The sequence below is a fragment of the Peromyscus leucopus genome, chromosome 3 (assembly GCF_004664715.2).
Source record: "Peromyscus leucopus breed LL Stock chromosome 3, UCI_PerLeu_2.1, whole genome shotgun sequence".
Lineage (NCBI taxonomy): Eukaryota > Metazoa > Chordata > Mammalia > Rodentia > Cricetidae > Peromyscus > Peromyscus leucopus.
Window position 1 is genome coordinate 5212751 of NC_051065.1, and position 10187 is coordinate 5222937.

Genomic DNA, 10187 nt, shown 5'->3' on the forward strand with positions numbered 1-10187 from the left:
TAAACCGTATGGCCTTGCAAAGCTTCTAGCTAGCTGTTCTTATATCTTAAATTAACCCATTTCTATTAATCTATAAGTTGCCACATGGCTTGTGGCTTACCAGTATCTTAACATCTTCTCATGGTGGCGGCTGGCAGCATCTCTCTGCCACCGCCTTTCACTTCCCAGATTTCTCTTCTCTGCTTGTCCCCCCTATACTTCCTGCCTGGCTACTGGCCAATCATTGTTTTATTTATTAACCAATCAGAGGAACACATTTAATATGCAGGACATCCCACAGTACATCCCCTTTTCTTTTTTTTCAAAAAGCAAGGTTTTAACTTTCACATAGTAAAATCACAGATAACAAAACAATCATCAAGCAAGAATTACAGTTACACTATCTAGTCTATTTATAATATCTAGTCTATTTGTATTTGGCAAAATTAAAGAAGATATCCTATCTATCCTGTATTTGTGAGTCTAAGGTTTCATATCTAACTTATCTCTTATCATAACTAAGGAAAATTACAACTCTAATCTTCAACTACATCAAAGACCCCAGAAGGATATAATATTACCTGAGAAATGGGAGAAGGATACAAGCAACTATCTGGAGTCTTGCAGGGTAGACAGAGACAGCTGGCAGCCTGGACAGTCATCTAATGTTCCTGTGTACAGTTGGGGCATCGGTCTTCAGCCCATAGGCTTAGAGTCTCAGTCACTTTTCCCTGTGTCCTGTAGAATGTCTGGCAGTTTCCTCTGCAAAGCAGGAAACTAAAGGACCATTTTGCCAAGCAAAGGTCAGTGATCACCTTCCTATGGGTTCTGCATATCCAGTCAATCAAGCAGTCCAGGCAAGAACAGTTTCTTGCCCAAATGGCTATTTTTGCCAAGGTGAAGATAAATTCCATATGAAATGTCTTCGACGCCCATCCTCCTTTCTGAAGTAAATCAATGCTGCCAGGAGCAGACATGTCTCATTGTTCAGAAAGTCTAAATTTTTAAAACATTTTAAATGCCATATTCTGTAGGTCTTTGAAGAGTTTGAAGATTACCTACCTAATTGAATTATATCTATGTATACCTAGAAAACAACATGACTATAAGTTTGACTATCATAGAAGACTAATTATTAATCTGTATTTCTTAATTATCCATTACAATTTAAATGAGTTACATAAACATAATACCTCAAACAAGAATAGAAATATAGATACAGTGTAACAAAATTAAGCTTAAACTTGTATCAATAAACTAAAATCCATAGCAACATAAAACATTTCTAAACAAGTTGTTACTCCTTAAAAGTAGGTTCATTAATCTATGCTTTCATCCTATCTATATCATTTTCCTGAATATTAGTGTTCAGTATCTGCCTACACACCATCAGAACAGCCCTGCCATCCATTTTTATTACTTTTTCTATTGTAATCAGAAAGGCATTTTGTCTGTTGTTGTTGTTTTTTTCCCAAGTAACAGTTCATTGTGGATTTACATCAACAATTAGAACTATAGTCTACAAATATGAAAGACTATTTTTTATGGTCATTAATTCTTTAGTTGTTTTCTGGATGACTTATCAGTAGATTAGACCTGACTTCATTATGGGATCCAGTAAAAAGTTTAAAGAGAAGAGTAGAAATTAAGTTTCTTTACCCTTAAGATTGCCATGGAATACAAAGCTCCTTTTGGAATATTTAAAACTATGGGATAAATTTATAAAGCTTATTCATATCTTAATAAATATACCAATAGTATGTATAGTGACTTCATAAAACTAAACTCAATTTCTTGAAGCATGGGCCTCACACTTTTCTTCAAGAATAACTCTAATCTTTTCTAAATACCTACATCTCCCTAATATTCATATGTTGAATTCTTAATTCTTAGCCCCTGAGAATGTAATTTTATTTGTAAATAGCTATTTTGGTAATAAGTAAACATTAACACTAGAGTACTATGGGCACCAAATCCAATGATTAGTATCTTTCTGAAAAAAGAAAAACATGGAGAAAGCCATGTATGCATGCACACAGAGAGAATGACCAAGTGACCATGAAGGCAGAGATCAGCTAAGAGATACCAATGTGCTAAGAAACTGAAGCTGCTGAAGTCTGAATGATGGCATAGAGTTACTGTGGAAAGCCAGAGCAAGAACTTTCTAGGCAGAGGATGCAGAAAGGGCCAAGGATGTAAGGAAGGAATGTACTAGGTACTTCAGGAACAAAAAGACTCCATGACCAGATAATAAGTTAGGATGTATCATGATTAGTTAGTTAGTTAGTTAGTTACTTAGTTAGTTAGTTTTTTTGTTTATTTATTTAATGCCGAATGCAGTTTATTGAAGGAGGGAGGAGGTCTTAAATACAGGCTTACAGCACAATGGGAGAATCCTGGAGGGCAAAAGTTCGCTACCGATGTTTTACAATCTTGCATCTAAGCTGTTAACGCCCATTATGCAGGATACACAGACAAGGAATTTTCTTTAAACATTCAGGAGCACGGAACATGGCAGGGAATTAGCATAGGGAGGATATCAAGGTCAAGGTCAGCAAGCAAGGCAACAGTTACCCAAAACGGGGGCGTGATTAGTTTTTATGTTGACTTGACACAAGCTAGCATCGTCTGAAATGAGGGAACCTCAACTGAGAAACTGCCTTCAAAAGACTGAGCTGTAGGCAAGCCTTTAGGGCATTCTCCTAATTGTTGATGGATGTGGGAGGGCCCAGTCTATTGCGGATGGGATCATCACTGGATTGACAGTCCTGGGATCTGTACGAAAGCAGACTGAGCAAGTGCAAGATATGAGGAGCAAGCCAATAAGAACACTCCTCCATGGCCTCTGCATCAGTTCCTGTCTCCAAGTTCCTGCCCTGACTTTCTTTGATTACGAACTTTTATGTGGAAGTGTTAGCAAAATAAACGGTTTGCTCCCTGGGTTGTTTTTAGTCATGGTGTTTTATCACAGCAATAGTAACCCTAAGACAGGAGGAGACTTCTATACAAGCTGAAGTTTGTGAGGCGGGTGTCCTGCTGGGGGGTGTCAAGGTCTATAGCCTGTATTTTATTCACAGTATAATGTAAATATATCATGCAAAATATTCAGAAGTTTGAAGTAAACAAGTATTGATACAATTGACTTTAAGTTTTCAAAGCTTGTGGCTAAGGAGTTAAGGAAAAATGCTTTCGCAAGAGGGAAGGTGAAGAGTAATGATGACTCAGACCAGGATGGCCTCAGTGAATATGGCATAGCCAATAAGATCTGTAGTGAGAGATGAGAGAGTAAAAAGAATGAAGAATGAGAGAGCAAAAAAAAGTACAGGATGATCTGTTCTGTGGGGCTGGAGGTACTAAAAGTAAAGAAGGAAAGATTCCAAGTGAATGAAAAGAAAAGTCATTAGGTATGGACGTTCTGCATTTTGATTTATATATAATTGCCATAAAAAGAAAAGCATTTTCATTAGACTTTTCAGAAGCTTTATGTACTCGGTGTAATAAGCCGAACTCACTGCGGTTAACCTAACTTTGTCGGATTGCCACCTAACTTGACAGACAACCTAAATGCTCTATTTGGTATACTTTAGAGAATGGTTATCATAGAAGATAAATGATGATGAAGTTTTCTTCATTCCTAGATGTCATAAAATTTCAATAAAAGCAACGAAAAAGAGAGTGTTCCAAGATAGCCCCTTGATGCTTTTTTGGGGGCTTTCTTCTTGTTGCTTATATGGTTTAAAAAATTTTAAACTCTGATCTCTAAATATTAGCTCTCTCAAAGCTTTAGTGAAATTTCCACAGTGACTTCAGCTTGTTTATGAAAACAGATGAGTGGCTTTGCACGGGTTATTAGAAAGGCACAGTCTGATTAATTGGTACACAAAGCCACGGACCTAGAAATACAGTGTTAATTTACTCCATGGAGTTAAATGCCATGTAATTGACATTGATGCTGAGCCCCTGCAATCTTCTTCAGTCTCCTGCTTTTCACTCTGCTCTGATGACCTTCAGAGGAGAATCAAAAGCTAAATTTTAGATTAGTTTTATAATCATTTTTAAAGGATATAGTGAATAATTGCTTCCTGTGCTTGGACTCCTGCAGGTATCCAACTACTGAATGTATACCATTCCAATTTCCTTTGCACAATGACTTCTGCTTTCTAATAATGAGTTACTGCCAAAGATTAGAAAAAAGCTAATCTAATATAATGTATTTTAAAATAGCTTTTCATGTAAAACTGGCCATAAAATTGAATTTTTCCATAGGTGATACTTCCAAATTAGAGGCAATTATACTTGGAATATGAGTGTACTCAGGCTATCTTAATTCAAATTCAGTATCTTTTCCCTATATATGTGAATATGAGAAATTTTCCTAGTCTTTCTGTGTTTTAATTTATAACCTACATAAGTACATAGACTGTTTATCTCATAAGATTTTTGAAATGATTAATATATTACCATGGTCTCTCAGATTCTTGTTTCTGATGTGCCATATTTTGTGTAACATGAAGAACTCATTGAGGTTAACCTTAACTGGTGAGTCCCAAGACAGACTTTTGCATATAATTCATAAGAAGCAAGGATCTAAAAGACTATGATAATTTTAAGTTTTCTGACAAATTAACAAGTATAGTGAGATTCTGAGATGAACTAGTTGGTTCTATTGTTAATAGACAAAATGAACAAAGGAAAGGATGAACTATGGAATTCTGACGCCCAATTCAAAAGCTGTGAGAGGCCTGAAAGCATCTATATGTGCCTTGAAATAAAAATTTATCTCCTGTCACTCCAAGACAGAAATTGCTGAAAATCAAATACAGAATTTCACTGTGAATTGGCTGAATTACAAGTTAAACTCCTAGCCTCTCTGTCTGCTTTAATGTGAGAGTATTGATTGAGAAATAGCAGAATCCTACAAATTTGAATGGATTTATTTGGAAAGATCCTGATGAAACAGAGGACACCAAGCTTCTAAATCCTGATAAATTGATTTGACTTTCAGAGAACTTACTCTATAGCAGTATCCTTTCTTTCCTGTCTTACGGATTAACCTCCATTGACCAAGAAATCTATACTATCTACTCTACTCTTTTGAGACAGTAACCATATAAAATAATACTGATTATTGGGATTAATTCATCACTTCTCTTTACTTCAAGACTTAAAATTATACACAACTTGGCAGGTCACTGAAAATTAGGTACAATATGTGACCCATGAATAATTATACAAAGTTGTAAAATAACTCTTTGCATTTAAAATATATGTAGAGATAAGCCTGAGAAACATGTATAGATATGGATACTAAATATGTGTAGAATAAATGGTGGAAAAGATGTAAAGCTAGGTCAGTCCAACTTCACTATTACAAAGTTGCGCTCACTAAGAAGAGATGCTACATTTAATGTTGTTATGGTGTAAAAGGGCTCCAACACTTTGAGTGGATTCTTTGCTGAAACATAGACCAAAGGTGGCCCCCAGTGAACTGGAAATACCTTGGTTCAGTTTAGAGGAAGACTTAGAGGTTGCGAGAGATAAAAATTGTTGAGTGGATTTGTCATTGGGCATTTTCACTTACACTTGTGAGTCCAGAGACATCATCACACGAGTAATAACTTTGTGAGAGGAGCCATTGCTTCTTCAAAAAGCAGATCCTCAGACATGAAGGGCAAACTGGTTGTACTCAATCTTCAAAGCTTAGTTGCTATAATGAAGAAAAGAGTCAAGGCTGCAACCAAACACCCTGACTCCAGCAGATGGTCTCCATCAGCTACCAGTTGTTCCTGGTGATTCTAACAGTGAAACAGACAAGAAGCCTACTAAATTCTCAGCTGATCTGTATATACAGAAAATCTTTAAGTCGAATAAACAAAAGTCTAACCTGAATCATTAAAGCAGAAAGTCAGGGCCCCTCAGTCAGTTTTCAAACTCTTGCTAATTTATAGACCTATCACACTCTCAATGAAAGAAAGAATGAGATCCCTTTAAAATGGATCTTTGCATACTGTCAAAAGAATTATACTGTTAATCTCTCCCTCAAATTTCCCCCAAAGGGATCTATGACTTTTTTACCAGAGCAATTTTATTAGCAAATGGGAACAGTGAGACCTTCTAAAGTCTAGCTCTAAATTCTTACTCACTTGAACAGATCCAAAATAAGGCTGTGGGGCTACAGTCAGTCCACTACTCCTAGCAGCAGCTTATGAAGTTCAGGTAATCAATGGAATTGTAGTTTAAGTCCATTTATAATGGATTCAGTGGGTTTCCAAACATATTCTGTGGTATTTCCCCAGTTTAGGAAGACAGAGTTAAAATCAACTATTCAGAAACTGGAGGAACACCCACATTCATTCCATAACTTGTAGAATAAGGGCTAGTATTGTAGGAAAGGCTAAGCAGAAGTTTTACTTAGGATATTAGTAAACCCAAATCAAGACTGCTTTCATGGAGTGATAGCAGTGACTAACGTTACCATCAAGGTCACAAAGATGCAAAGTGATGATTCTCATTGTATCCACATTCAAATTGTCTAATTGACCTGTTCAGAAGATAGACGCATTTTAGAGAATATAGCTGTAAGCTTAACCAAGTGTCAACTTCGATTAAAAGCAACCAGGCATGCTTTTATTTCTTGACCTAATTAAATTATCTTTTGATACTCATAATCTGTCAAATTGTTTTTACAAGATAACTTTGAAAAAGAATCCCATATGAAGACTTGTTGCAGCTATGAAATCCATCTATCCACCTGCCCATTGATACCTCAAGTGTATCAACACTGTAGTCCATGGTTAGTTCACAAGGACTTGATCATCTTTTCCTTCTGTAGGATACCATATCACTATTAGAATGATTAGACCTATGGAGTGATAAAAAACCAACTACCCTAGACTTAGTACTCTTACATGCAAATGGTGGGATATTTGCATGTAAGAGGGTGGGAAGTTTCTAGGGACTTGTCAAGATATACCTTCTGTAGTGAAGTATATATTTGTTTTATGTGGTCCCTCCTACAACCGTAAGACTAACAATGAACAGTGGGTTTCTTTGGGTTTTAGACAAAATGTAGTCCTTACTTGATATTACTTAAGGCCATTACCAAGTGACCTAAAGAAGATGCCATTATAGAGTGGGATGAAAGTCAGAATAAGGCTCTACAGCATGTTAGAAAATGGCTTACCACTTTGATCAGATGGTCTGGCAGATTCAATGGTGTCCGAAGTGATGATAGCATATAGAGATGCTCTTCAGACCTTTTGCCAAGTGCCTATCACTGAATAACCTTGCGGGTCCTTAAGATTTTGCTTAAAACCCTGACACCCTCTGAAGATTACTGCTATCCTTTTGTGAAGCATATATTGGCTTGACACCGTGCTTTAGTGGAGTCTAAATTCTTAATGATGGGCCAAGTTACCATGAGACCTGAGCTACTTCTTGTGGCCATGGATATTCTATCCCCATACAATACATTTAAACATATGCAGCAGCATTCTGTCATTGAAGAAGTGCTATGTTAATGGGTTTAACTAAGCTCTGAAGGCGTAGGTACATGAATAAATGGCTCTACTATGCATGATTTCATTCCTGCTACAATATCCTCTTCTTCCTACCTTATATCAGTAGCTTCTTGGCAAATTCCCTTTGATCAGCTGACAGAGGAGGGAAAGATGAGCCTCACTTATACCTACACACACTGGTGTTGCAATACCTCATACAGTGATGAAGAATGTAGCTCCCCCCAATGAACAGAACACTGAGTAGTGCACTTAGTTGTTCATTTGGCTTTAAAATAGAAATAGCTAACAATATGATCATATACAAATTACTTATGGACTGTGATCAATGATTTGGCTGATGTTTAGTGATATGGAAGTAACATGATTGAAAAATTGATGACAAGAAAATTTGGGGAAGATGGGTATGTGTAGACCTCTTTGAATGGTGAAAAGCCCACAACTACATTCATTTTCCCATGTGAATATTCACCAATGAATGATTGGTCAGATGACAATTTTAATATGAAGTAGCTGGATGACATATTCTGTGAATAGCAGCCAGATTCTTTCCATATTCATTGCTGTCACTGTATAAGGGACTCATCAGCAAAGTGACTGTGAAAGTAAGGATAAAGTTGATGAATAGACACAGCAACATGGACTTCTACTCACCACAGTTGTCCTAGCTCCAGTCACTGCTGAGTGACAAATATCTCAGCCACTGAAAAAAAAAAAATGATCCCAGTATAGTACCACTCTTCAACCTGATTGGTCAGTGCTTGGTAGCAGTTTGATTACACAGAACACTTCTATCTTGGAAAAAATAGTATTCTTATGGATGCTCTTATGGAAATACACTTAATACATATATGCCATCTGCATGGAATGCCTCTGCTAGAACTTCCCTCCACAGTCTTTAGGTGACTTACCTACTGGCATGTATTCCATACAGCACAAACTACTATCAAAGCACTCACTTTGTAAGAAATGCCTTCAAATTCAGATGCAGACTGGAACTTACCCATTGATTTCCCTGCTTCTCTCAATGGGAACACTCTCGTTCTCCTGGGTGTTTACTTAGTCAACTGTGGGTCTTGGGGCTTTTCAGCTTCCATAATCACAAACTCCTTATAATAAACAATGCTGCTAGGACTGGGGATATAGCTCAATGATACAGTTTCCATCTGTGTAGGGCCCTGTATTCAATCCCCAGGACTGTAAAATAAATAAATAATGACCACAATTGTGTGTGTGTGTGTGTGTGTGTTAGGGTGTGTATCCTAATGTTTGTCTGGAGAACTGTAACTAGTAAAATAAGATATGTATTACAAATAGAGAACATAAATGAAATACTTCAATAATTAAAAATTGCACTTTAGTAAAAATCAATTTGAAATATCCTTTCTAAAGTCTAGGGGTCATTAGAATTAATGGAATAATTTTCAAGGAAGTAACTCATGGCTAAAATGGAACTCTTCTGTGAGTGAGTATTATAATTGAAAAGGGCAAAGCCCTCAAGAAGCAAACCTAAAAGAGTGTGTGCAATCGTGAGTTTGTAACTTGAAGCATAATGCATGAAGAAGCTTTGCATGCACTACTTTATGTTAAACATCATCATTACTGTTTGTCTGGACTAAGAAGAAGAATACTGTGGATTTTATTTAGTAGAGCAAATGTTCTTTAGAAGAAAATTTAAAGTTTGTTATGAAACAATAAACTGAAATAAAGACTTTAGTGCCTTTGCAATCAATAATTAGAATCCTAAAAGCATAGATGATAATCAGCAGGCTGGACCTGATCAACGGGATGCCTTCTGTGAGATGAAAGATTACATATGCAACATTGGCAACATTGCCTTCTAGTTTTCAGTTAAAGATGTAGCAAACAAAACAAAACAAACAAGAAGCCATGCTGATTCCCAGTGTGTTAAGTGGGCTTTGGTTCTACCTGATGTGAGCCTTGTTTCTAATGGGGCAAAACTCCACAAGGCTGTGGGTGGTGGTATTGTGTTCCCCAAAATATTGTGTACCCTAATAAACTTATCTGGGGTCAGAGAACAGACAGCCACTAGATACAGAGGCTAGAAAATGGTGGCACTCACGCCTTTACTCCTAGTATTCCAGAGACAGAAATCCCTCTGGATCTCTGTGAGTTCAAGGCTACATTGGAAATGGCCAGGCATTGTGACACACTCCTTTAATCCCAGAAAGCGAGCCTTTAATCCCAGGGAGTGATGGCAAAAACAGAAAGATATATAAGGCGTGGAAACCAGAAACTAGAAGCATTTGGCCTGGTTAAGCATGTGGCTGGTTAAGCATTTGACTGGTGGAGCTTTCAGGCTTTTGAGCAGCACAGTTCAGCTGAGACCCATTCTGGATGAGGACTCAGAGGCCTCCAGTCTGAGGAAATAAGACCATCTGAGATGTTGGCCAGGTGAGGTTAGCTGTGGCTCATTCTGTCTCTCTGATCTTCCAGTTCACCCCAATACCTGGCTCAGGTTTGATTTTATTAATAAGAACTTTTAAGATTCATGCTATAGCTGTGGGTGGGTGTGGATGCTGATGGGAGTCTGAATGTGCAGCCCCATTTCCTTAGCTGTTTTCAGCCGTGGGACTATGATGTGATACGCAGGAGTTCTCCCAGTTGCCTTTCTGTATAGTCTTAGGTGTGTTGTTCTTTTTTGTTGTTTTTGTTTTCTTTGGTGTGTTT